Genomic DNA, 27,425 nt, shown 5'->3' with positions numbered 1-27,425 from the left:
CTAGACCGCAGTGACATCAAGAAATTGGAACGTTTTCACCAGCAGAAGCTTAGGATCATTATGAATATCAAATGGGGAGATTATGTCTCCAATGTTGTAGTACCTGAAAGGGCACAGATGAACAGTATAGAAGCTTCCATCATAATTCACCAGCTTAGATGCATTGGTCATGTCCAACACATGGATGACAATAGGCTACCCCGACAGATACTATACAGTGAACTCAGTTCTGACAGGAGGTCACGTAGTGCACCTCTGAAATGCTACAAGGATCAGCTCAAAAGAACCTTGAAGAGCACAAACAATGACCCCAGTAATTGGCACACACTTGCTGAAGATCGCCCTCGCTGGCGCGCGATCACATCCACTGCTGTACTGCAGTTTGAAACTGAGCGTCGAAGACTGCAAACAGAGGCTCGTCTTAGAAGAAATCTCAGACAAACTTAACCACGTCCACCCCCTTCTCTCAGGTGTGCCAAATGTGATCTATGTTCGATGCAAGAATTGGCCTGATGAATCATCCACGTCATTTACACAAAACAGACTGTACATGAACTGAAAGTGAAAAACATACACTCGGATACGAGTAGTGGCCGACGGCGACTATGTTTGAGTTCTTTATTTAAGGAAAAGACGTAGAAAGTGTTAAATAGACAAACTATGTATTTCTAGGAGTGAAATCTAGTTCATAGTTCCATTCCTATGATTTCAGCTAGCTTCCGGGCACGTCCGGGCTACAATATTAACTTTTTCTGCTACTCAAGTTAGTCATAACATTAATAAAGTTTGCTAATATTTGCATAATTCTGCTGTACAATACTTTCCTTAAGGCCTGTCGCGACCAATTATGTTTTAATATTATGTAGGCCTATTATGTTCTTTATTTATTCTTCAGGATCTGGTTGTTCTGATATTTTCTTAACAAGGCGGACCTTGTACGTTGCAACAAGATATTCAGAGGAAAAAGTAGAAGACGAATTGTGTGTCTTGAAGGAATTTGTGAAAAAACGTACTACACGCACGGAAAATCTGACTTCGGATTTAAATAAGAGATTTAAAGTTATACTGCAAACGATATCCAACGGACACATCCTATAAACTGGCAAATTTAGATCATATACTTTGGATACAGCTATATTATTTATCGAGGCGTACCCTTGGTACCCAATGCCACCAACCGTTCACAAAATCTTGATTCACGGTCCTGAAGTAATTCTCAGTGCTTTGCTTCTCATTGGACAATTAACTGAATAAGCACAAGTTGCCAGCAATAAAGTGTTCAAAAGGTATACACTGACTGACAGTGACAATGCAACACCAAGGAGGAGTGGTTCGAAAGGGATGAAAGTTGGGGAAAAAACAGAGACGGCACGGACGAATAATTGATGTTTATTTCAAACCGATATGCAGGTTACACAATGCGCACGGCATCGACTCAGTAGGATGTAGGACCACCGCGAGCGGCGATGCACGCAGAAACACGTCGAGGTACAGAGTCAATAAGAGTGCGGATGGTGTCCTGAGAGATGGTTCTCCATTCTCTGTCAACCATTTGCCACAGTTGGTCGTCCGTACGAGGCTGGGGCAGAGTTTGCAAACGGCGTCCAATGAGATCCCACACGTGTTCGATTGGTGAGAGATCCGGAGAGTACGCTGGCCACGGAAGCATCTGTACACCTCGTAGAGCCTGTTGGGAGATGCGAGCAGTGTGTGGGCGGGCATTATCCTGCTGAAACAGAGTATTGGGCAGCCCCTGAAGGTACGGGAGTGCCACCGGCCGCAGCACATGCTGCACGTAGCGGTGGGCATTTAACGTGCCTTGAATACGCATTAGAGGTGACGTGGAATCATACGCAATAGCGCCCCAAACCATGATGCCGCGTTGTCTAGCGGTAGGGCGCTCCACAGTTACTGCCGGATTTGACCTTTCTCCACGCCGACGCCACACTCGTCTGCAGTGACTATCACTGACAGAACAGAAGCGTGACTCATCGGAGAACACGACGTTCCGCCATTCCCTCATCCAAGTCGCTCTAGCCCGGCACCATGCCAGGCGTGCACGTCTATGCTGTGGAGTCAATGGTAGTCTTCTGAGCGGACGCCGGGACTGCAGGCCTCCTTCAACCAATCGACGGGAAATTGTTCTGGTCGATATTGGAACAGCCAGGGTGTCTTGCACATGCTGAAGAATGGCGGTTGACGTGGCGTGCGGGGCAGCCACCGCTTGGCGGCGGATGCGCCGATCCTCGCGTGCTGACGTCACTCGGGCTGCGCCTGGACCCCTCGCACGTGCCACATGTCCCTGCGCCAACCATCTTCGCCACAGCGCTGCACCGTGGACACATCCCTATGGGTATCGGCTGCGATTTGACGAAGCGACCAACCTGCCCTTCTCAGCCCGATCACCATACCCCTCGTAAAGTCGTCTGTCTGCTGGAAATGCCTCCGTTGACGGCGGCCTGGCATTCTTAGCTATACACGTGTCCTGTGGCACACGACAACACGTTCTACAATGACTGTCGGCTGAGAAATCACGGTACGAAGTGGGCCATTCGCCAACGCCGTGTCCCATTTATCGTTCGCTACGTGCGCAGCACAGCGGCGCATTTCACATCATGAGCATACCTCAGTGACGTCAGTCTACCCTGCAATTGGCATAAAGTTCTGACCACTCCTTCTCGGTGTTGCATTTGCTCTGTCAGTCAGTGTATATAGAAAACGTTTCACAAGAAAAATATGCCGAGGGAAGACTAATTAAGACGTGCTTAATAGGCTCTTCATTGCATCTGGCCCATACATTTCAAGCATAGAAGAATTACACACTACAAGAAAGACATATCTGATAAAGTTTTAGATATGTTGCTGCCACCAAACATTAACAACACTGGTTGTGAAAATGAGTCCAGTAGCAATAGTTCAGATTCTAAGAACATCTATATACAATGCTAATTAGGTATGTACCATAACATAAGCCGTTATTTTGTGATAAATGTGTTTGTCAATTAAGTTACCAAAATACCATCCACATAATTTTTGCCAACTTTTCCCCCTTTCGGCCCCACTGTGCGACGCGAGGATGGGCAAGGGCTACGATAATGAAGGTAGCGTCCGTGGCCTTAATAAAAGTACAGCCCCAGGATTTGCCTGGTGTGAAAATGGGAAACCACGGAAAACTTAATTCAGAGCTGACGATGGCGGAATTCGAACCTACTATCTCCCGCTACGCGACCCCAACCGCACAACCAACTCCCTCGGTACACACAAATGAACTGGCTTAAAGGAGTCAAGGGGGACATGGGGGATGCAGTATACTGTATACTGAACCCATGACCTTTGTGCCCTAAGAACATCATGCATAAATCGACAATCATTTAAAAGTTGGATTCCTGATAGCATGGATTTGACACGTAACGAGGGGGTGATTACCTTCGGTCCCACGCTCTGGGGTACGTGACGTCAGCCACACGTGTCAACGGCGGAAGAATCTCAAGTCATTTTTGTGAACTATTTCAAAGCGCGTGTACATGGCGACCCAAGCCAAGTCAAAAAAATATAGTGCCTATCAAAGGGGGTCAATCATCTCACAAATCGAACCCGTAAAAATTTTAAATGTCCATGAACACTACCGCCAGAAATGTAGCAAGCATGTAGTCACTTTCAAAACTCTTGAAATTACAGTTTAATTAAGTCAGAAAATTTATAGAAATTTTCTTGGCGGCAAAGGGAGATATCCGAAGAGAGGGGGTAACTGCTATAAATACGAAGGGACGCCATGACGAAGTCTCCTTCTCCGGCATTTGTGATACAAAGCGGACGAAAAATTGTTGAGCTGCTCTGCGAAATCAAACAACGAAAGTAGACTGAGTTCAACTGCAGATTTTAGCCATTGCGGCTAAGTCTTGACTCCATGAGGAGATAGTTTTCTTGAGTGAAATAATTGTACCAGAGAGGACGGTCAAAGTACTGAATAAATTCTAATGCGATTAAGTAATTCGTGTGCGTAAATAATTATAGTCCATCGTGTGCACTCAACAAACAAGTGAAGGGTATTTTCCTTTTTTTATGCTTTATTCCAGGAAACCTGAAGAAATATTTTAAAAAATGGTTTGTAAAGCCATGAATGTAAAAATGGCTAAATAAAATGCCAGGGTCGCAGGTGAGCCCTATGACGGACACTGGCGTGACGACATGAGGTAGGTGACTTTCCATCTTACTACCTCTTATATCTTGTCTCGTGATTTCTAAAGGTGTATTTGAATGGGGATATACGACGCAGTGGTCACCCCTACTAAGTTTTGTAAATGTGAGAGTACGACTAAAAGAGTCATTTGTTTTATTTTCCACTTGGATAAAATTTTGAAGTCTTGTGAGTGCCGTATAATGTTGTAAAAAGTTATTGAATAGGGTTCCGAAGTGATATCACGTCCAATGTAGATCGTCATCCGTGTGAGTGTACTGCCTATATTTTGTGATGCCAAATTAAGATGTTCAGTCGACGTAAATTTTTCCTGTCTGCAATTTGACGTTAATAATAATAATCCATGGTCACTCATTTTCAATCGAGTGGAAGCGCGCTGTCGGGTGAGAACCTAGGGTGATGAATTTGGTCACGGAGAGAAACGTTTTTCTATGCCCATTTTAAACTGTGTCTGACTGACAATAAAAAGATCTAGTAGAATGTTTCTGTCATTTTGTTCATAAAAATCAAGTTATTAAATACGATATCATTTATGCGAAGTTATTCATGATTAATGCATTGTGCCATATTAGACGTCGAGATTTCTAGTAAGGATTTTATTCCAGTTCTTTGTCGATGATAATTGTGGAGCTGGGAAACAGAGGTTAGTTTTGTTGATATGAGATTTGTGAATCAGGTTAGAGTCCTGTCATTGAAGCCGGGACACGGAAGCCCGAGGAATGTTTTATATGAGTTGAGATGAGATGTGCGAATCAGGTTAGAGTCCTGTCATTGAAGCCGGGACATGATAGCCCGAGGAATATTTTATAATGTTGAGAATGGAAAGAAATTCATAGAAATCCATAGCGGTATCAATTGGCGACGCGTATAATTAGTGTGGGCATCTTGAAGCATAATCTGCGCATTTTGTTGGTTAGAATATCGTATTTGTTTAATTATGTCGGCAGAGTTTAAAGGGAGCATTTTGAGAAGTCAGTCAGGTAGAACGAACCGGGTGTTTCATGTAACTGCCAAGCGAACTTGGGGGGTGAGAGGCCTCAACTGTGATAACGGGACATGCGTGGAATTGAGATTGTAATTCTCGGCCAGGGAAAACGTTAGAATGCTGGATTTTAGTTGAAATTCATAGCCGGTAATGATCTGAGTATTGTGAAATACTGTAATTGGGGACGTAATGAACATTTGAAATCACGAACTTTGAGTATAAGGAACAGAGTAACCAAATTCAGGGTTGTCCAAAAGATAGAGCGATGGTCGTGAGGATCGGTTTGTCTGTGAGGGGTGTGCAAAATTCATAAATGGTAATGACGAGATATGACATCGTAATTATATGGCGAGTTGTTTGGTTTGTACGTAGATTATTAGGATATCCAAGTGTTAATAACGGTTAGGACTAGATTAGATTTTAAAGTGTGTGAGATAACGAGACAAGATATATAACTGGACATGAATTATGTAACAATTCTTTTCCAGCCAGATAAACATCGCAATATTGAATTTACATCACAGCTGCGTAGGAATTTGTGAAGAAACCAGAGTCCGCGGAGATAAAATTTACTGATCTTTAACATTTCGTTAAATCATTTATATTTATTTAATTATTAAATTCAGTGAAACCGCATTTTGAAATAACTTTAATCAAGCGAATAACTTGGAGATGCATTCTGGAAATTTTAGTTTGTTTTCTGGGGAATATTAAAAAATAAAGTAACGATTAAAGGGACATATCCGAAGGAAATGGATTTTTCTGCCACAAAGTTTGTAAGCGTTGCTATTGTTGTAACTATTGAACTTTGATTGATTGAGCAGTGAATGTGCTGGGGATAGTAAAGTGGAACTTTGGTCATCAACCGATGTAACTTAATTGTGTTTAGCCTTCAGCCTAGAAACTTGGATGGTCAGGGGGTCATCAACCTCAGTGACTTAGATTAGAGCCATATGCCATTGTAGCATCCTTCCCTTGCGGTCATCATCCACAATGACTTTAAAGTAACTTGGAAGATTAGATGTCGGTCCATGACACAGACGCAGGTCACATCGATTCAATTAAGGGTCCATGCCGTAGAACCACTGTGTGGCACACACCGATTGGACGGCCTTAATTATACCCAGAGTCCAGAGTTCGTGTTACGAGGGCTGGACCATAACGAATCACTATGATGGTACATGTGGTCTCACATGGAAGCCGAATTTAAGGATTTCCAGACTTTCCTTTCTTAAATGATTAATAATTGAGACAATGGTTTCTAGTAAGAATGCCCGTCAGGCAGTTACGTTAAAGTCTCACACCAGTGTTCTGACGTTTATGTAAAAATGATTGTGGTGTCCAGTGGACACAATTGACTTCTGTGATACCATTGATATATAAGATGGCTTCAGAATTTTCCTGAATAAATAGGAATCTTTTAAACAGACCTTTCATTCCAGTAGATAGATTAGAATTACTGAACCCTACCTTTACCTCAGCAAGTGACGAAGAACCCGATACGACCCAAGAGACAGATCTCATGAACTTTGCTGATAGGTAAGAAAGGTAGGTATCCCTCAATATGGATCTAAAGGGTTCAATACGATGACCCTCAACAAGATCACGGGATTCCGAGGTCAAACGATCAACCAAGAATATCGACACTTCTTCTCTCGAAGTTTAAAATAATTTTACGCATAGTGAAATTTCAGCTTTTGGCTCTGTTTACGCAGACATTGTACTTTCAAATTATACAAGCTCTATATCTCAACGAACAGTCTCCAATACACGGACGTTCACAAACTAACTCTGCAACTGCCCTTTGTCCTACCCAATAGTTGATGATCATATCAAGTGTGTGTACCGAGAACTAAAGCAAAGTTCAGTTCTGTCCTTGCCAGCGAGACCTAGTGCTTACATGAGCGAGAACAAGTTTGTTACTCTCATTGGCTTGTTTCACTTCGCTTTGACGATATGAAAGTCACTGAGGTATGAGCTATTCCTTATTCAGGCAGTGATGAATAGTGCGAAAACGTCACTCACAATCAGTGCATTTCACACTGATACCTAATGGCGACTTCTGGCTCGGTGAGGAAAGCAACGGGAAACTAGCTCACTCCTCATTTCCCTCGTACGCCTCTTCAGTGACGTCTCGACGATCTATAACAACCGAGGGCGGAGCTGCTGAGGATCAGACTGAGTACGCAACATACTATTTTCAGTTAACGTTATCCTCTTCTTACCTGAAGTCATTCAACTGAAGTGACTGAGATGTGACTAATTTATAGTTCAACACGAAACTGAACAATGATTACAGACGACATCATGACTGAGCGAGTTGGCCGTGCCGATAGTGTCGTGCAGCTGTGAGCTTGCAGTGGCTTCGGAAACCCTCAAGATGGTTTTCCGTGGTTTCCCAATTTCACGCCAGTCAAATGCTGGGGCTGTACCTTAATTAAAGCCACGGCCACCACCTTCACATCCTTCCGTCGCCGACAGCCATCGATGTATTAGTGCGACGTTAAAAACAAGGAGTAAAAAAGAAACTATCTGTGCCTGTTCGACGTAAAACAAATTATAAAAAAAATAGTGAACTAACAAAAACAAATCTCAGAACAGGAGGTGTGGTTTGTTTTGTGCCTGGATCCTCTTTCAACTTTTGCTTTCGTAGAGAAACTTTGTCTAGACTGTAGTAATTTTTCTAATGTTTTTTTGATACCACCGCAAAGATTTCCATAATCGAAAAGAATAACGGGACCTCTGCAAGTAGCCTTACATTCTTTATCTATTACAATTCCTTGTACGATCTTTTGTTGGGGAGATAATACAACACGGATCATAACTTCACTTCCATACGGGTCATATTACATTTCCCAAGACTAGGTCATGTTCTTGTACTTCAACCGTTATAAAGCCAGTTTGTTGTTTTCCAACACAAGCATTCGGATCGGTAGCAATTACAGCCTATCACTGGAACTCGGTATTAACGCTTCATTCCATTTCCTTAAAACGTTGTTTTAGTAGTTAATTATAATTATACATACTGTATCATCAGAAACTCGAAGTATTGACAACAGGTTTTTTTTTTAACAGATTAAAATGTAATTCGCTATTATTAGTTCCGCACGGTTCGGATTCCACGTACAACTTTCGCAAGATTCACAGAAATCTACACTTCAGCGCATGCTAGCATCGCATATAAAGAAATGCAGAAAGGAAAAGCAGCTCAAATTTTAAAGCAGTTAGAGGACGACAGCAGGGGTTCAGGGGAGGGTGATGAAATTAATGCTGTATCCCCGCCGTACCTTCCATCGGCAGTCACTTACATAGCTCATAAAAGCGTAATTTGATGATGTTCGGTCACTTGTGTAGTGCAGTTGGCTAGGTGCTCGCCTCCTAAGCTCAAGTTAGAAGTATCAAATATTCGTAAGTTACAATCAGCTGACATAACGAATAGCTTATAGCCTATGTATAGGCACATCTACAGACAATAAACGACAACAGCTCAGGAAAATCCCCAATTCCCGCAATTCGGTGCCCATTGAAACCAATAGTGGTAGATGGGGCATCAAATTAAATAAAATAATAATAATAATAATAATAATAATAATAATAATAATAGACTAATAATAATAATAATAGACTAATGATTACAGTTATAATAATCTCATAAAAGGCTGACGCAATTTCATTACTAGAACAAATTATGAGCAGTTTGCCAGTTAAAGCTTCACGACCGCACACCAAAACCTTGTGAGTTATTGGGTTGTGTGTGTTTGTATGTTTGTTTGTTTGTTTGTTTGCAGTTTTCACCCAGAGCGTGCCACTGGGCACGTCAGTTTGACTACATGCCTTTCCACGTCATTGCCTAGCAGTGGCACGATTTTTCCAAAACTAAACCTTACACGTTTTGTTAAGTAGAGCCCGGATTATATGTAACATAAAAATGAGAAATATGTAGATAATGTACAGCTAAAATTTACAAAACATGTAGTTAAATACGTAATAAATAAAAAATATGTAACTTAATATCCAAGCTTTATTTGATGCATTCTTGTACACAGGAAAGGAAACAAAACCTTAAAAAGTTAAAAGTGCAGATGTTATTCAACCTCTAAATTTCATTTGGAGGAACAATTAATAACTAAGTAGTTTTCCAAATTTTCTGCGGTCATCGGATGCCTTCTGTCTGTTAGGATGTTCTTGTGTATAGGAAAAGACCTTTCAACTTCACATGAAGTCACTGGCACGTATTTCAAATTGCCCGGCAAAGCATACAGTATTTAAATGTAGAGTTATTCAAGCAAGGATGGTCCTTATTAAGACAGAAGAAATGTGATCTCATCAAACACAAATATGCTTATTAGAAAAAAATATTTCTGAACACTTTTGAATGGAGTGTAGCCCTTTATGGAAGTGAAGCATGGGTAATAACCGAAGAAGAAAGAAAGAAAAAGAGAAAAGGCGCTTTTGACGTATGGCATTAAACCGAGGACTGGCGAAGGGATCACAAAAGAAGAATCACTGAATCTGAGAGGAGAACGTGACAAAGTTTGTGCAAGAGAAGATTGATAGACACAGCTCGAGACACCCAAGACTTGCACCGTCAACATAGCTAAGGGGTGCGATTCTTCGACACAATACCTCACTTTAAATTATTACATTAATTGTAGATGTTAGAGACGTGCAGGCTTTTAAAACTATTTTCAAGTATTTAATTAAAATAAGATGTAAAACCAGCGAAAAAAATTGTGTTTTCTTTCAAATGTGCTTTATTCTTTCAAAATATTTAAAATATGTAATATGTATCAAAATATTTATTATGCATAGAAATATGTAAAAATATGTAACTTTGGTCTCCTGGAATATTGGTCCTTTTAGTGTGATTCGCCGACATTTTAGTTTTTCTTGTAGGTACATATATGAAACAGAATATGTAATTATATATAACGCAGGCTCTAGTTATAAGGTGGAAATGTAGTAAGCAATAAACATGTCGAGACTTTGTGTTAATGGCCGACTGTGTTGAAAAACTGGCTGAATAGTCATCATTGAGGCTTTTGGTTCAGGTGTCCTGGGTTAGCTTCCCGTCCGGATCGGGGATTTTAATCGCGTCTGATTAATTATTCTGGTTCGCGGACTGAGTGTTTGTGTTGGCCCCAACACTTTCCTCTTCATATTAAGACAGCAAACCACACAACCAACCACTACAGAAACACGCAATAGTTATTACATCCCTCCACATAAGGTTGCCGTTAGAAAGGGTATCCGGCCGTAAAACAGGGACAAATTCGCCTGTGCACCACAGTTCTCACCCGCGGCAACACAGGTGTGAGAAATTCGGTAAAAGAAGAAGATATATATATTCAGTGATGTGAAAATTAGCAAATTAGCAGATACGAAATGCAAATTTGGAACAAGGGGATCAACTCAAGTATTCTCTGAGGATAGTAGGCTAGTAGATTAAATTAAATCGAAATAAGCTGAGTTTCACAGATGAAACCAGCCCTATATGGCTCTGTTTTCACACCGACAGTGATAACGAGGATGTCCATGTATAGGGGAGAGTCCTACAGTACCGGCCACCTTAACGTTTTCCTTGATAAAAAATAAAATGCTGTACGGTATGAGATTTTCATACAATAATCTTGTACTTCATTAAATGCTTTTGCAATGTCAGGGTGTGATTTTCATAAAATCTTATCAAAAGTTTATAACATTTAAAAATACAACAAAGCTTAATTTCCAAGGACTACAAAAATCGTCTGCCAGTACCGGCCAGTTACTATTTTCTAAGATATATATGTCTAATAAATTACTAACATCAAACAAATACAGAATGAACTCGACAACACACAATTATTGGAAATGACATCCACTAACTTCAAGTTGGTTTAATTTTTGCAATAATTACAAATAAAATACAAAATATCCCCTTGGTCTACACGTTCAACATGCGCCCAGTCTTTGCATTTGGTACATTGCACCCATTCTTCATCCAGTGACTCACAACAAATAATGCATAATGTGTTTTCTTCCATTTCCTTAGTATTTCCATAATAATCATAATAAACCTGCTTTCCGACAGTTTTGTTTTCCTTGTTGAACTGGTGAGGTACTTTTGAATGCTCGGCCAAAGCGAATGCTAATTGTAAAAAAAAAATTACTGCTCAGGGACGTGAAGATTAGCTAGATACTTCATATAAGTAACCAACTGATTTTATATATCGTAATCAAATGTTTTTTAATTGTTCCCATCTGAGGAGTTAGATCCATAGCCACACTCTAAGTGCTCTCAGACAGTCTCCTAACGTACTTCTTGGCGCAAAAATGCCTCAGCAGCCTGCCTTGCAGTCATTTGGTTAGAAATAATTTAGTTTAGTGCCATCTTCATACCGTCCACGGTCCACTTTCATTTTACTTTACCCCTTTTCTCGGTAATTCCACTCTGGAAAGTGATAAGAAGTGGATAAAATTTTATTTCTTTAAAAGTCCTATTGGCCGGTACTGGAAGACATATGGTTGGCCGGTACTGTACGAAACTCTCGTGAAGGAACTTCCCCAACTGGATATTGTTTAATATACGATGTCGTGAAACTCTTACCAGCTATAGCATCCTCAAAGAATGTATATAATATAAGTAAAAACAAAATCAACAGCTTACCTGGAAATGGAGTATCTGGGGCTTGAAAATAACTTTTCGCGCGCGATTGTAAGCCGGCCAACGTACATACAATACTCACATCTCACACAATACTTGACGCTAGACGAAACCCCCAAAGTATGACACGCGAGAATGTAGCATCCTGTAAGCTACTGCCATATAACACCTGAAACGAGAACCAGCAATGGCCGGTACTGTAGGACTCTCCCCTATCGAAATTAGTGAGACTGTTCGCTGGTATAAACAAGTGCGAACGATGACAGAAGAAGGACTACAGTATGTTAGGAGCATGCATGAGCCGGCTTCGGTGATGATGACACGTGAGCACTGGGCTATACAGGGTAAAACAATAATATCAGAAATATTAGTTTAACATCCCACTAATTAATCTTACGTTCTATTGGAGATGGGAGATGCCGAGGTACCGTAGTATCATCTCGCAAGAGTTATTTTCCGTGCCGACACGAGAACGACGTACTTGAGCACCTTCAAATTCCACCGGACTGAGTCGGGATCCAATCCACCAACTTGAGCTCAGCAGGCCAGCGATTTACTCGGGCCGGTAGGGTAAAAGGAGTCGAAGGAGACTCAGTGTTGATATCAAGGTAAGAGGTGAAGAAGCAGAAGTCGGGAAGGATCAGTGGTGCACACTGCACAATAAAGTGCGTAGACCCAGGACTTACTCAGTTCGTTTCTGAGGGAACGGTAGTGGCAGACCATGGCAGACATGAAAGCGTAGCATCAAATCAGTCTACGAGACGTATATCCAAACAAAAAAATGATCAAATCAAGCGGTTGCTAGTTCCGTAGAGGGAGCTCGGTCTTGTTTGGTGAAGGCGACGCGACACTAACGAACTTGGTGCCGAGTAGGGTTGTGATTGAGGCAAGTTGTTTACGTACCGCTCCTCACTAAATTAAACGAATATCGTGTACCTTGTTGAGTGCGGGGTGGGGGTTGAGTGCAGTGCAGTGCAGAGCAGTTATTCCACTGAGTTGTGGTACCCTATCGTGGTAGACAGTGTTACGCTTAGTCAACGCGGAAGAACTTTGAATCAGGTCTCTAATTCAGATTGTAAATGGAACTCAAAGATGGTCATGTTGTAAGGAAGGATTTTTAAAAAGGTAAATAAAACAGGAAGTGGTAGACGGTTTTACAAAAACATAAACATGACAAAGCGTATTGATCAGACAGAAGATAAGTCAAAATGAAATGACGTAGGCCTATGGCTTATAGTTCCGGGAGTGTCCGAGGATATGTTCGGCTCGCCAGGTGCAGATCTAGGGATTTGACGCCCGTACGCGACCTGCACATCGTGATGAGGAAGAAATGTTGATGAAGACGACATATGCACCCAGGCCCCGCACCAGCGGAATTAACCGATGATGATTAAAATTCCCGAACCTGACGGGAATCGAACCTGGGACCCCTGTGACCAAAGACCAGAAAGCTAACGGTTTAGCCATGTAGCCGGACACAGAAGATAAAGCAACTTCGTGAAGGGAAATACCCAAATATTCCGATTAATACTGATCCTATCGTTAAGTGCTTTATAATAAAAGTGTTTAGAAAATGAAATGTCCACTCTTAAGCACAATACACACTGACCCTATTTCGACGTATAACGGAAATATTTACAATTTTACACTTTTATTATTTATTTCCTACTGGCTGTCGTTGTTAATAGGCAACTAGCAGGAAAGGGGATGGTTCACATGGTGAACGAAACATAGCCTATATAGCCGACCTGTCGAAGATACCCACGATAGCCAGTTAAGCATAAAATAGATCAAGAGACACGTCAGAAAATGGCATCGTAAAATCGGGACGTAAAACCAGTAACTTTAATTCCACAACTCAACATGTCCATGTTAAAAAGACATGAGAAAAAATAGAAAAACTTATCAGTATTGATATTGAGATTAAAGCTACCAGAATGTGTATTATGATAAAGGCAATTGTTATGATTGAAATAACAACAATGACAATAATGTAGGATTTCACCAAAATAATAATGCAAGTTCGTTGGATACGTCGAGTTTTGGAACGTACAACATTGGACACATTGTTGTTTGGAGTCAATTCTAAGGGAATTTGCGGACATAATTACAACTAGAATGTATTTTCACATAAAGTTCCAAGGTCTTATTTTATGATAATGGTATATTTCTCAATCGAAAAAAAGTTCATCTTCAACGACTAGTTCAACATTAAGAGTAAATTAATATTGTCTTTACGGAGAACACTTTCAAATGGCATAGCTGTCAATAATAGATTCATCTTCCACCTTTTGTTGTTCTTCCTGCTCTTGGAAGTTCAGTTGTCTTATTTGCCAGTTCCTTTTAGAAACTGAGGTTTGGATTATTCATTACCACAATGCTTCTTGAGTAGATTTACACAGTGCTCACCTTGCTCGTTAATGTCTATTTCTCTTCCATATACAGACATCTCTTTCTCTTTTTCTACTACGTCCTGGCTCGGCAGCTATAATGCTGTTTTCACAGACTCTAATCTCCTGTTGCCATCCATCACATTAGATATAAAAGCTACGTGAGTGTGCACACTTGGCTTCTCTATAATGAAAGAAGTCACTGTCGATTGAACTACGCATTATTAACAGCAAACCTTTCTTAAAACAATGAGCTTCCTTCTGTTACCAGGTTACTTTGGACATGTTAAGTTATGGAACAGAACATGTCGAGGACATACTCAGTTTTGGAACAGAACTGAAACCTTAAAGTTTAATATCTAAGGAATAAGGAGGGTTATGGAACAAAACAGCATCACGTATTTAATAGAGAATCCCAAAGATTATGAAACATTCAATATCTCATTTTAGAATTATCGTGGACATGTTGATTTTTGGAACTAACCGACTCATTTATTGTTTGGAGCTTATTAAGATCTAAACCATAATCGTTTCCTTTCCAGTCCTAAACCCAACCAATAACAGCAGTATAGACACCACATCTTCATAAAGAATCAGGCAAACTTTACACACACAAAGTGCATGGAGCTGTTGACCACCATCTCCTCAGCCCATCAAGCAACAGCAAGAACGGTTATACGCTCAAAACATATTTCAAAATCTCTCAGTAAAGATGTCAATTTTAAGAAATGAAAAGTCACGGTCTCTCTGCACATAAAAGTATATGATTATCATATAAACACTCTTCAAACCCGTTTGTTTCCAGCTTCTTCTTCGCGGCCTTTCTGTGTATTGTTCTCTTCGTCTGGTTTCCCCGTGAGTCTCTGGGAAATGCAAAGAGAATGTTCCGTCTCAAGCCACACCGCTGTCGCCACCGATCCCCAACAAATGGAATCCAACTCCGACTCCACCACGGAGTCCCACACCGACTGTCTGTCTGTCTGTCTGTCTGTCCGTGGCTAGCCTCCTTTCTATAGCTCGGGTGATATTTACCGGAATATTCGCGATGTGCCTAGAGACGAAACATTCTCGTTGCATCTCTCAGAATCTCACGGCGGAAACCAGGCAAAGAAAACAATAAACAGAAAGGCCGGCCGGGAGCTCCCCGGTCGTGTGATCCACAAGCCCCTTCCACGAAGTACCGAAAAGGGCTACCACAGGGCTGGCACATAACACAATCTTACTGTAATTCATACCAGTAGAGTAACATAGAAGATAAACCCAACTATAACCCCTACTTTACGATACATTTACCATAATCTCCAAATATTACACGTTACAAAGACTGGGAGCAAACATACAATTCATTTCATGTTGAAAGTTTGTAAACATTATACTGTATATCAATCTAACAAAAGCAAAGAAGCCAAAAACAGAATCTTGATATACAACTTCTTCTTTCTGGCTATTTTACCCTACTTATTGGGACTGATATAGTGTGTGTGTGTGTGTGTGGGGGGGGGGGGTGGGTGGGTGGGTGGGTGGGTGGTGTATGGCCCAGTTTTACGGCCGGATGCCCTTCTTGACGCCAATCCCATGGGGAAGGATGTATTGAGTAGTCCGAGTTTCTGCGGCGATTGATGTGTTGTGTCCACGTGAAGAGAAATGTATTGCGACAAACACAACTACCCAGTCCCCGAGCCAGATGAATTAATCATACGTAATTAAAAAACTCCGGGCCGGCGGGGAACCGAGCCCGGTGTTCTCTGAACCGATGGAGGGTACGACCATTCAACACTCTTGAAATACAACTAATTCTCAGAACTTAGTATTTAGCATTATCATTTCGTAATTTTCCTCTCAATATCGAGCGATTTGGCCGTGCAGTTAGGGTCACGCAGCTGTAAGATTGCATTCGGTAGATAGTGGGTTTAAATCCCACCATCGGAAGCCCTGAAGATGGCTTTCCGTGGTTTCCCATCTTCACATCAGGCAAATGCTGGGGCTCTACCTGAATTAAGGCCACGGCCACTATCTCCCCCATCCTCACGTCGCCGAAAACCTTCGGTGTGTTGGTGCGACGTTAAAGCAGGCCAGGAATACAGCAGCGCTCAAAAGTATGTTGTATGAGGGTAATATCGTTGGCAGGACTGCATACCTGCGAATAGAATCAAAACGAAATAGACTGCTTCACATTGCCGTCGTTTTTCAGTACTTCAGTAGAGGTAAACATTTACTTTATCTGTAAACTTCCATTTAATACTAGAAGAAAAAAGTATTTTGTAGTGGTCTAAAAACGACATAATCTAGTGTTCAGAACTCTGGAATGTGTCTCACATTTGTATTTGTTTACAGCAATGCCGAAAACAAAAAAAAAAAAAAATAAATAACATTGTGCAGAGTTACAAGCTGTGACCGACTAGTTCTGGTGCTAGCGTGGCGGTGTTTGCAAGTACCAAAAATAATTAGTGCATAGAGATGCATTTGAAATATGGTGTTACAGAATAATGCTAAAGGTGAGATGGCTGGATCGGATGACAAATGAAGAGATACTGAAACGAGTTGATGAAAGGAAAACGATTTGGTGAAATTTAACCGGAAAAAGAGATGAAATGGAATGGCGTATGGCTTTTAGTACCGGGAGTGTCCAAGAGCATGTTCGGCTCCCCAGGTGCAGGTCTTTTGATTTGACGCCCGTAGCCAACCAGCGCGTCGCGATGAGGATGAAATGATGAAGACGACACGTTCACCGAGCCCCTGTGCCAGAGGAATTAACCGATGATGGTTAAAATTCCCGACCCTGCTGGGAATCGAACCCCGGATCCCTGCGAGCAACAACACGCTAACCATTTAGCCATGGAGGCGGACAGAATAAGAGATAGGTTGACAGGACTTATCTTTAGACACCCAGGGCCTGTTCAGTTTGCTTTTGAGGGAAGTGCAGGTGTAAGAACACTAGGAGTACACTAAGGTATGAAAATGCCAAATTTAGAGTAGGCCTAGATGTTGTAGTTACGTAGAAGTCCGACTCCTTGGCTAACTGGTCAGCGTTGAGGCTTTCTGTTCAGAGAGTCCCGGCTTCGATTCCAGGCCGGGTCGGGGATATAATCGCGTCTGATTAATTCTTCTGACTCGGGGATTGGGTGTTTGTGTTTGTCCCAACACTTTCCTCTTCATATTCACACAACACACTACATTACCAACCACCACAGACACACGCAATAGTGATTACATTCCTCCATATCGGGTTGGCGTGAGGAAGGGCATCCGGCCGTAAAACAGGACCAAATCCACATGTCCGACACAGTTCGCACCCGCGACCCCACAAGTGAGGGAAAAGAGGTAGAAAAACAAGAAGTTGTAGTTTCGTAGAAATATAAAGTTAGCTCAAAACAGTAGGGAATGGAGGGCTGCCTTGGACTCATGACCCAAACAACAAAAGGCCTGGGTAGGAAGAGGCCGTACCTCTTGAACTGAGGTGACGAAACCATGCTAAGTTACTGTTAAGACAGCCGGGAGTTGAGATTTGAATCTCCGTCATCACGAAGCTCATACAGGATTTAAATCCCCAACAGCACATCCGGGAATGGAACCTGGACCAGCTGGCGATATCGTGCCATAGTGTTGGTTCTACATTACTGACCTTGTATCGTAAGGAGAAATCCCTAATGATATATTTTGTAGCGGATACTCGGCTAGTGACCTGTAGTTAGATAACACGCTCCACTGAGCGTATCGCGGTCACATAAATAGGCATCGCACTGCTGTCTGCCTGTCTGTGTGTTGTGGTACGGGTCGCAGTGAACACCAGGCCATCTCCAGCAGTAAACAACGGTAAGTACCAGTACTTCCTGGTTCCTACAATATTAAGTGTGATTTAATGACTGAGCGCAGAGTTTGACTCCCGGTACTGAAGATGAGGATAAGGTAGCCAGTATCACGTCGCCGTCTTTAACCCCCAAAATACCTCCGGTACTCATTTTGCAAAGCGGTTAGTTCGATCAAACTAGCAGCGAGGGAGATAGGACGAGGATAAAAATCCATGCCTACCAAAGAGATATATGACTAGAACTAGATAATCTATGACCTTAAATTACTGGAAATATGCATGTAATCACGCGCTAAGAAGTGGCGAAATATGAGGCAAAAGGAGGTATATCGTGAAAAAGTTGCTTAGAACAATTTTTAAATTCAGAATTCTACAAAAAAAAAAAAAAAAAAAAAAAAAAAAAAATCGGTGGATATTTATTCCTCGTTGTTGGCCACTGTGGACTGTTCACCCCATAAAATGTTTGGGAGGGGTGAAGGGGGTATAGGTGAGACCGAACACAATATTCTTAATATTCCCTTCTCCTCTGATGCTCGTGATACCCGTTACCCTCAAAATTAGGTATATTTAAAACAAATATTTCTAAGCAAAGGAAGTTCAAAATATTCAAACATAAAAAAAATTACTTGGCATTATCAGCACAAAATATATGATTGGCTAAAACAATTAGAATATGACATAACATGCCTTTATAACACTTTTCGTTTACTATAAATTAATGTTAAAAAACACACGCACACATATAAAACCAATAAAATCTGCGTCGTCCTGTTCACAAAAGCTAGAAATGTGTTTAATTTAACTTCAGCTCGTAAAAAGAGGCCGGGAACAGAAATATGACACGTCCAAATCCGAGCCCTAATTATGACATAGACATGAAAGGAGGCAATTTATCAAAGTATAGCCATTTCCTGAATGTTCTCTTCGTATCATTAACAAAAGGGTGCCGAGACTAGCATGTAAGTGACATATCCTCCACACAGGCTGCTCGTTTCAACTGTTTGAACACACCTAAGAAGAACCCGTGGAATTAATTATACCTCCAACAGTTTCTAGAATCGCTTACTGACTTCCCTTTAGCCCACTCTTTACACGAACGAGGCAAAATATGTACTCCCCGGTAAATAGTGCATTTTCATTGTTCGGCACAGTACAGAGACCACCAACGCCATGCAAAATGAGTTGTAAAATACGACCTCTAATGAACTCGGACTTCTACTGCAGAATTAAGAAATACTGATTTAGCCTGCAGGAAGTTAGTTATTTACACGGAGTTCAATATTCACAGCATCTTTGTTGCATGAAATGCAAGATACGTGGCTTGAAGCTGGCTGCAACTGGCATATAGGATGGCTGATCACTGGCACTAATCGATGGGAACAATGGCAGTAAAATAAAGGTGATATCATCAGTCTATATCAGATTGGCAGTGATGAGTGACGTTCATTCACACTGAAGAAACGTGTGTTGTGAAATAGTAAATATATGTGCATCGTAAGTAATTTATCACTACCCAAGATTGGCTAGTACTAATTCACAGGCTTCCATGTGGATGCAGTAAGAAAGGTCAAGAGACCAATTTGTAATTTCTCCGGTTTAATAAATCTCTCTCTCTCTCTCTCTCTTACTGAATGAAGACTTGTTACTTATGTAGGGTACTGTATATCCTCATCCCTAAAAGGTATGTTACAGGAGTAATTTATACATAATGACCTTCAATGACTGTAAACTTTGTCATCATAAGCCCCGGCTCCTACCAGATACGTAAATTTCCCTTTTGTAAATGGTCAGTATTCAAACCGAAGCGCTGGGAAATATACCAGGTTCGAAGCTCACCTTCTATGTTCAAATTGTGGGAATGAATTGTGCTATAGGTGGTTGCGATTTGAGCGTGCTTAAATGCAAGCGATTCGATCTAGCAAATTTACTGGGATTCTGAAGCACTAAAATATTATTAACTTACTTTCTCTAGTTAATCACAGGTATTTCTGGGTTCGGCGTAGCCAACCTGGTTTAATTCACTTTTGGTCGCAGATGTCAGCCCGGATGTCCTTCCCAACAGCAGGCGATTTTGGGGGTAAAATTGCCAACTCGGAATAGATCAGAAATCGAACCTCGGCCGTCCGAGTGTAAAGCCCGCAGTCAAGCCACTGCGCTTATCATGCCCCCATTATTATTATTATTATTATTATTATTATTATTATTATTATTATTATTATGAGGGCGCGAAAGCTGAATGACAATGCTACTTCTCACTTTTGGGATTTTGGAAGCGGAAAGTCACGTTCCTGTGTTATAAAATCTATCAGTAATGAAGAGATTGGTGACTATGTCGCTTGCCTAAAGAACTCTCGCCTCTTTGCAATTTCTAAATACGATGGCAAGCAAACATAAGAACCTTGTAACCTCTTAAATATGTTCATTTTTTCCTGGCACAATTACGTAACATATTCAATTGTATTTAGCTTGATTCGAGACGAACTCATATCTTTCCATCTTAACGAATTAAAATCAACGGTGCCCCATCCATCGCAAGCTTGTTTACTGTGTCGCTCTCTTAGAGAACTCGTCCGTCAAACGAAATGCAACTCCAATACACCAACAGTTCGAAGGAAAAATAATGAAACGGTTAACAGGATTGAAGAAACACGTGTAAAAAAAACGCATTCCTAGCCTAACGAAGAGCTCAATGAGTGGTATACAGCGATCAAGAATACTTAGACTGACAACGCGAGCCAGTTCCCAAGATATTATTCTTATCCGGATTTCCAAGACCAGCTACTAGGCCACTCAATTCTAATCTATAGTTTACGAATTCAAAATGAGTTGTCGTATACTCAATCACTACAAGGAAACGCCGATTATTATTCAATCTTAAAGCTTTCAAACTAATCTTATAAATATTCTTCATCTTTGTGATTTAGAGCGCCATGAATAATAATGATATACGATTTCAAGTTTTTTTTTCTTTTTCTTTTTTCTTTTTGCAAGTTGCTTTACGTCGCACTGACACAGATAGCTCTTATGGCGACGATGAGAGAGGAAGCGGCTAGGAGTGGGAAGGAAGCGGCCGTGGCCTTAATTAAGGTACAGCCCCAGCAATTGCCTGGTGTGAAAATGGGAAACCACGGAAAACCATCTTCAGGGCTGCCGACAGTGGGGTACGAACCTACTATCTCCCGAATACTGGATACTGACCGCACTTAAGCGACTGCAGCTATCGAGCTCGGTGATTTAAACTTTATGTTTCATAGTGCGTAAACTCATATTTTTACCTATTTGGTAAGTTACTAACAGCGTTATGGGTTTTACGTCTCATTAACCATTTTCAAGTTTTTGGAAGACGCCGAGGAGTCAAAATTTTAACATGCAGGAGTTCCTGCACGTTCCTGTGAATCTACAAACACCAAGCTGGAGTATTAGTGCTCACAAGAAGAGCACTCCCTCAGCGCGGCCATCTATTACTATTATTGTTTGTTCTATTTATGTATACAGAGATTAACTGAATAGGTTAATAACAGAGCGCGTATACACTCTGCAACAACATTTAAACACTAATTGCTTTGTTTGAAATTTCAAACTCATGGTTCACGATAGATTCCGAGTTTTACAATATGCTTGCCATAGTTTGGTACGTTAGAAATGTCTTGCACAAACAGGGCTACTGAGAGTTCATTTTTTGTCTCCGTCAGTTTAGCGTGAAAGGTCTAAACACCGAGCTCGATAGCTGCAGTCGTTTAAGTGCGGCCAGTATCCAGTATTCGGGAGATAGTAGGTTCGAACCCCACTGTCGGCAGCCCTGAAAATGGTTTTCCGTGGTTTCCCATTTTCACACCAGGCAAATGCTGGGGCTGTACCTTAATTAAGGCCACGGCCGCTTCCTTCTCACTCCTAGCCCTTTCTTGTCCCATCGTCGCCATAAGACCTATCTGTGTTGGTGCGACGTAAAGCAACTAGAAAACAAAACAAAGGTCTAAACGGTCACTTTTCTCGTTCACACACGTTTAACACTCTATTTTGCTAAACAGGTTATAACTGAGAACCGTTATACTTTACGGTGTCAAGTTGATTAGCAAGGATCTGCAAGGATTGGCATGCCAGCTGTCGAGAACTTCTCTTGGAGACACAGATACTGCCAGCGTCGTTCTCCTACCCGGAAGGACGAGGTTCCATTTTCGGACAGTCTAAAGATTTTAATTCTGGGTTGAAAGGTGGAACGAGGCCCACTCAACCTTGTGAGGCCAACTTCATAGCACAGGCCGCAGACCGGTTCGCGATCGACACACAATATGAATGAGTATGTCGTTACGCTGTCCACGTACAACTCCAACATCTGCAGGCTATTCGACTAGGCAGCAGTCTTTTTCGTAGACCAATCTTTTAATGGGGTGTTGCGCCACGGGTTGGTGGAATTTATTTGCTATTAATATAACAATTAAATACAGTGGACCCCAGAAATTCGGTTCGATTGTTCCTTCAAAGGGGCCCTTCCTGGTTTATTTCCAATGAAACAGTGATTAATCATATCCAGAATCAATGTGTTGGATACACGGTACGGGCCGTGTAGCTGTCAGCTTACATTCCTTGAAGATGTTTTGTGTGCGATTTACCATTTTAACGCAAGGTCCATGCCACGAATGTATCTTCATTAAGACCATGAGCACTTTCTTCCCTGTCCTAGACCTTTCCTTTCCCGCCGTCGCCGAAAACCCGTGTTACTGCGACGCTTAACAGATGGCTAAAAGGAATTCAGAAATGCTTGATAATTTGCACTGGCGCTCTATTTAGAGTAAGATTTCGACGATTCAGAGCAATACTATCGTAACTAGCATTTTTCAAATGTTACACTAATACAAATGAAAAGTTCGTGTATGCTAGACATAACCATGACGTTCTATGCAATACTGAGAGCCATATGCTAGTTATGATAGTACATACTGATCTGAGCCGTCGATTTATCCAGCACAGTTCCTGATAGGACATTGTACTCACGGTGTATTAAAATTAGCTAGACGTGTGTGTGGGGGGAAGTTTCACACTCAGACCAGCCTAGAGTATATTATGGCCAATGATTGCTGCATTGAAAATATGCGTATCAGTTTATCACTGACCAGAATTTTCCTTCTGTAAGCAAAACCTATGAGAAAAATTCACCTCCCTGTGGCTATAATCATAAAGTAGGTTCATGAAATACGATGCACAATATCAAGTGAACTCTCAGGTACATCGAAGCACCTTTACGCCCCGCTAACAACCTACGAAGTGTGAGTGTGTTAACCGCTGTTATTTTGTAGTTAAAGCATCATCATTCTTAGAGTTGATGACGAAGTCATTTGTAGTTTAACAGCTCCTATGGACTAACCTTATCCTACAAAAGAGCCTTACGGGTGTTCGCTGATGAGGGCAGATGTCGACTTTTGCTTTGATAGCGTCCAACTGCCTTTATGGGTACTTACATCAACATCATGCTAAGTCAGCGGAGCGGTGGCCTCATGTGCTTCAGTTTCCAAGATAAAGTTCTGGAATATGTGAGTGATGTAAGTGCGGAAGACCGGGTGTAACAGGAACCCTTTACAGTGTGAAAATCCGACTCTGTGGCGTTTTTTGAGAACGATAGTAATTGGAGGAACGTTAAACACGTAGCAAAAATGTTCTGGGAAAGTAATACATGGAACATCAAGACCATTGATACTGAATTCGTTCTCAGTCCTTTAAGAACGGTCTCAAAAATTAAAATACAAGTGGTTACATATTTATGGCGTGGACTCCTACAGTCATACCTTGTTCGAACTCATTCAGGCTCCAGGTTGCCTCATCCTGAAAGAAAACACATCTATGATGCTGACGCACGGTGCCTACACGGTGTCCTGAGAATTTGGCTACATAGTGTATATGTACTCAAATGACACAGTCTGTTGTCTGTCCGACTCATTGGCTGAATGGTCAGCGTTGAGGCCTTCGGATGAGAGAGTCCAGGTTTCGATTCCCAGCCGGGCTAGGGATTTTAAACTTATGTGATTAATTCTTCTGGCTTAGGGACTGGATATTTGTGTTTGTACCAACACCCTCCTTTTCATATTCAAACAACACACCACACTACAAACCACCACAGAAACACGCAATAGTGATTTCATCCCTCCACGTAGGGTTGGCGTGAAGAAGGGCATACGGCCGTAAAACAGAGCCCAATGCACGAGCGCGAGCGCGCGCGCGCGCGTGTGTGTGTGACATAGCTCGCACCCGCGATCCCACAGGTGTGGAAAAGAAGATGGTTCTGGAAAGGTTTGGAGCAGGCCCACGTACCTAGGATGAAGGCATACACACACAGTTCCCGAGCCAGAGGAATTGATCAATGGACATTAAAATCCTCGACCTGGCCTGGAATCGAACACGGGACCCATTGGACAAAATGCTAGCATACTAATATGTTAGCCAATTTTCTTATCATAGGCTACTTACTGTACCCCTTTTCAAGCTTCAATATATATATGTGATTGCAGACTTTTAGCACAGCCTGCCATGAAGACCAAGTTTTTTTTTGATTTTGTTTTTTTTGTTTTTGCTAGTTGCTTTACGTCTCACCGACAGAGATAGGTCTTATGGCGACGATGGGACAGGGATGGGCTAGGAGTGGGAAGGAAGCGGCCGTGGCCTTAATTAAGGTACAGCCCCAGCATTTGCCTGGTGTGAAAATGGGAAACCACGGAAAACCATCTTCAGGGGTGCCGACAGTGGGGTTCGAACCTACTATCTCCCGAATACTGGATACTGGCCGCACTTAGGCGACTGCAGCTATCGAGCTCGGTAGACCAAGTAGTCGGCATAGGTCAAACTGCTTACCGTATTTTCACACAACAGAATTCCTCCCTGTGATAGTATAACCTTCAGTAAGTGAGGTAGATTACAGACTTGTCTGACTACTTTGAGCCATCATTTCTCACCGCAGCCTGATTGTCAACATAAAATGTTTTTCAATGCCTGTAATAAACCAATATTAATCCCATAATCCGCCACTGCGGCTAACATCTTAAATCAATCAATCCATCAATGAATGAATGAATGAATGAATCAATCAATCAATCAATTACCACTGATCTGTCGCCCGGATGACAAGCTCCGTATCGGCTGTTTACCTCGTCTTTTTCAAAATAATTGCTAAGAACTTGGAAATTTACTGAACATCCCCCTTGGTAAATTATTCTAATCCCCAACTCCTGTGCCTATGAACGAATATTTACCTCAATTCGTCTTTAGTACAACTGTACCTTCATATCGTGATGTACCCTACATTTAAGAACACCGCTCAACTTTATTTCTCTATTAATGTCTTTCCACACCATCTCTCCAACGACAGCACGGAAGATACCACTAAGCTGAAAAACTTGTCGCCTTATTTCCAGGTCTTTCCAGCCAAAAGTTTGCAAAAAAGTTCGTAGCAATACTCTTTTATCAGAAATAACCCAGGGCAAATTATACTGCATTACTTTGGATTTTTTCCAGTTCCCGAATCAAGTAATCCTGGTAAGGGTCCCATACTCTACCTGTGGTCTTACCAGTGTCTTATAAGCCGTCTCCTTTACATCCTTTCTACAACCACTAAATACCCTCATAATCATACGAAGAGATCTATAAGTTTTATTTATAATCCCGACTATGTGATTAACCAGTGAAGATCTTTCCTTATTAACACGCAGATACTTCCAGTGATCTCCGAGAGGTACCTTCACCGCATCAACACAGTAATTAATAGGTCTATTGAGTAGGCCTACTGTACGTGGTACTCCGTCATACACCTTCTCTAGATCTACGAAACATAAACGCAATTGCCTATTATTCTCGTAGCATTTTTCAATTATTTGACGTATACTGAAATTTATACCTAAAGCTAAATGAATTGAACGTTACATATCAGCGGCAACTATCAAAATAGTGTAGATTTATATACGATATGTAGGTATAATGCTATCTGTTTTACGCAGCACCAACACAGATCTTCTGACGACAGGACAGGACAGGGCTGGTGTTGCGATGGAAGCAATCGTGACCTAAATAAAGGTGGCCTACAGCCCTAGCACTTGCCTGGTGCGAAAATGGGAAACGGGACGCCGAAATGGGGTTCGAACCGAACCTCTCCCGAAAGCAAGCTCTCAGCTACGTAACCTAAACCGCGCAGCCTACTCGCTCGGTACACCAATATAGTGAGACGCAGAAAATTCTCATCAATATACTAATTAGAGTGATTTTAATAACTTCGAGTAAAACTCAAGAATTTCTCGGTGTGACATCCACAGGTGAGAAAGACATCCCGTTACAGTTGTAATAAGGTAAGGTAAGCAATTACGTTTTCAGTGAATATCCGTGTTCATAAATGTTTATGATTTGGATACAAGTGCATTATCCTTATGTATGAACTGTGTGTACCGGAAAGCCCAAAACACGGGTTATATCCTGAACCCTGAGTCGTGTAACCGTAAGATGAAGATAGTTTTCGCTCACACCATTTTCACACCAGGCTTTAATAATTTCACAGCTACTTCCTTCCTAGATTTAGGCCGCCCCTATACCAGCGTTAGTGCGACAATGAACAGAGAGCAAATAACGGAAGTATGTAAGAAGACTGACAATATGGAATTATTTATTTATTTTATGCCTTTGTATGTGGCGAAGTTAGGGCTCACGGCTCACCACTTAACCAATCTATTCAGATTAATTTTAATATCGTGCGTTCTCCGAAGAAGTCTGATGCAAGGTTTTTCGAGCTGACGCCTGATTGGCGACTAATGCTGAAGACGACACACACACACACACACACACACACACACACACACACACACACACACACACACACACACACACACACACACACACACACACACACACACACACACACACACACACACACACACACACACACACACACACACACACACACACACACACACACACACACACACACACACACACACACCCCCTTCCGAACCATCGGAATTAACAAATGAAAGTTAACATACCGGACCGGTCAGGAACCCATTGGACCAAAAGCTAGCATTTAACTATGAAGCCATTTATTAGCGAGAGAAGAAATCGAGGTTAAGTGATGAGTCGTGCATACACCAGGAAATCGGCCAAAAACGTAGGCCATTTCCCTTTCACATGGATTCCCTAGGTGTCGGCTGCCAACTCGTGGAATACATTACTTACATCATTCTCAAGAAGTGACAGTGTTTGAATTTAAATGCGCACCTCAAGTTCTCGCTTGACAGAAAACTCCCTTTCTTGTGAAAACCAAGAATTCCATGCTGTCGTTCAATCTCTAGCTGCGTGGTACGGGTCGTGTAGCTGTGAGCAAGCATTCGAAAGATGGTGGGTTAAAGTCCTCAAGGCAGTTCTCGTGGTTTCTC

The 27,425-nt window shown here is 41.7% G+C and overlaps 2 protein-coding genes across 2 annotated transcripts in view; one reads left to right on the top strand and one right to left on the bottom strand.

Annotated features, from left to right (window-relative positions):
• Nucleotides 1-27,425, bottom strand: part of LOC137498433 (zinc-regulated GTPase metalloprotein activator 1-like) — a 562,086-nt gene that overhangs the window by 103,039 nt on the left and 431,622 nt on the right. The window lies entirely within an intron of this gene.
• The window catches only part of LOC136863883 (alpha-tocopherol transfer protein-like), a 78,052-nt gene continuing 68,616 nt past the window's right edge, over nt 17,990-27,425 (top strand). The window contains exon 1 of the mRNA XM_067140268.2: nt 17,990-18,029. The gene's annotated coding sequence lies outside the window, so the exon portion shown is untranslated. The remainder of the gene's footprint in view (nt 18,030-27,425) is intronic.

Source organism: Anabrus simplex, chromosome 2 (genome assembly GCF_040414725.1).
Source record: "Anabrus simplex isolate iqAnaSimp1 chromosome 2, ASM4041472v1, whole genome shotgun sequence".
In the NCBI taxonomy this organism is placed as follows: Eukaryota; Metazoa; Arthropoda; class Insecta; order Orthoptera; family Tettigoniidae; genus Anabrus; species Anabrus simplex.
This window is presented reverse-complemented; position numbering and strand designations above follow the sequence as displayed.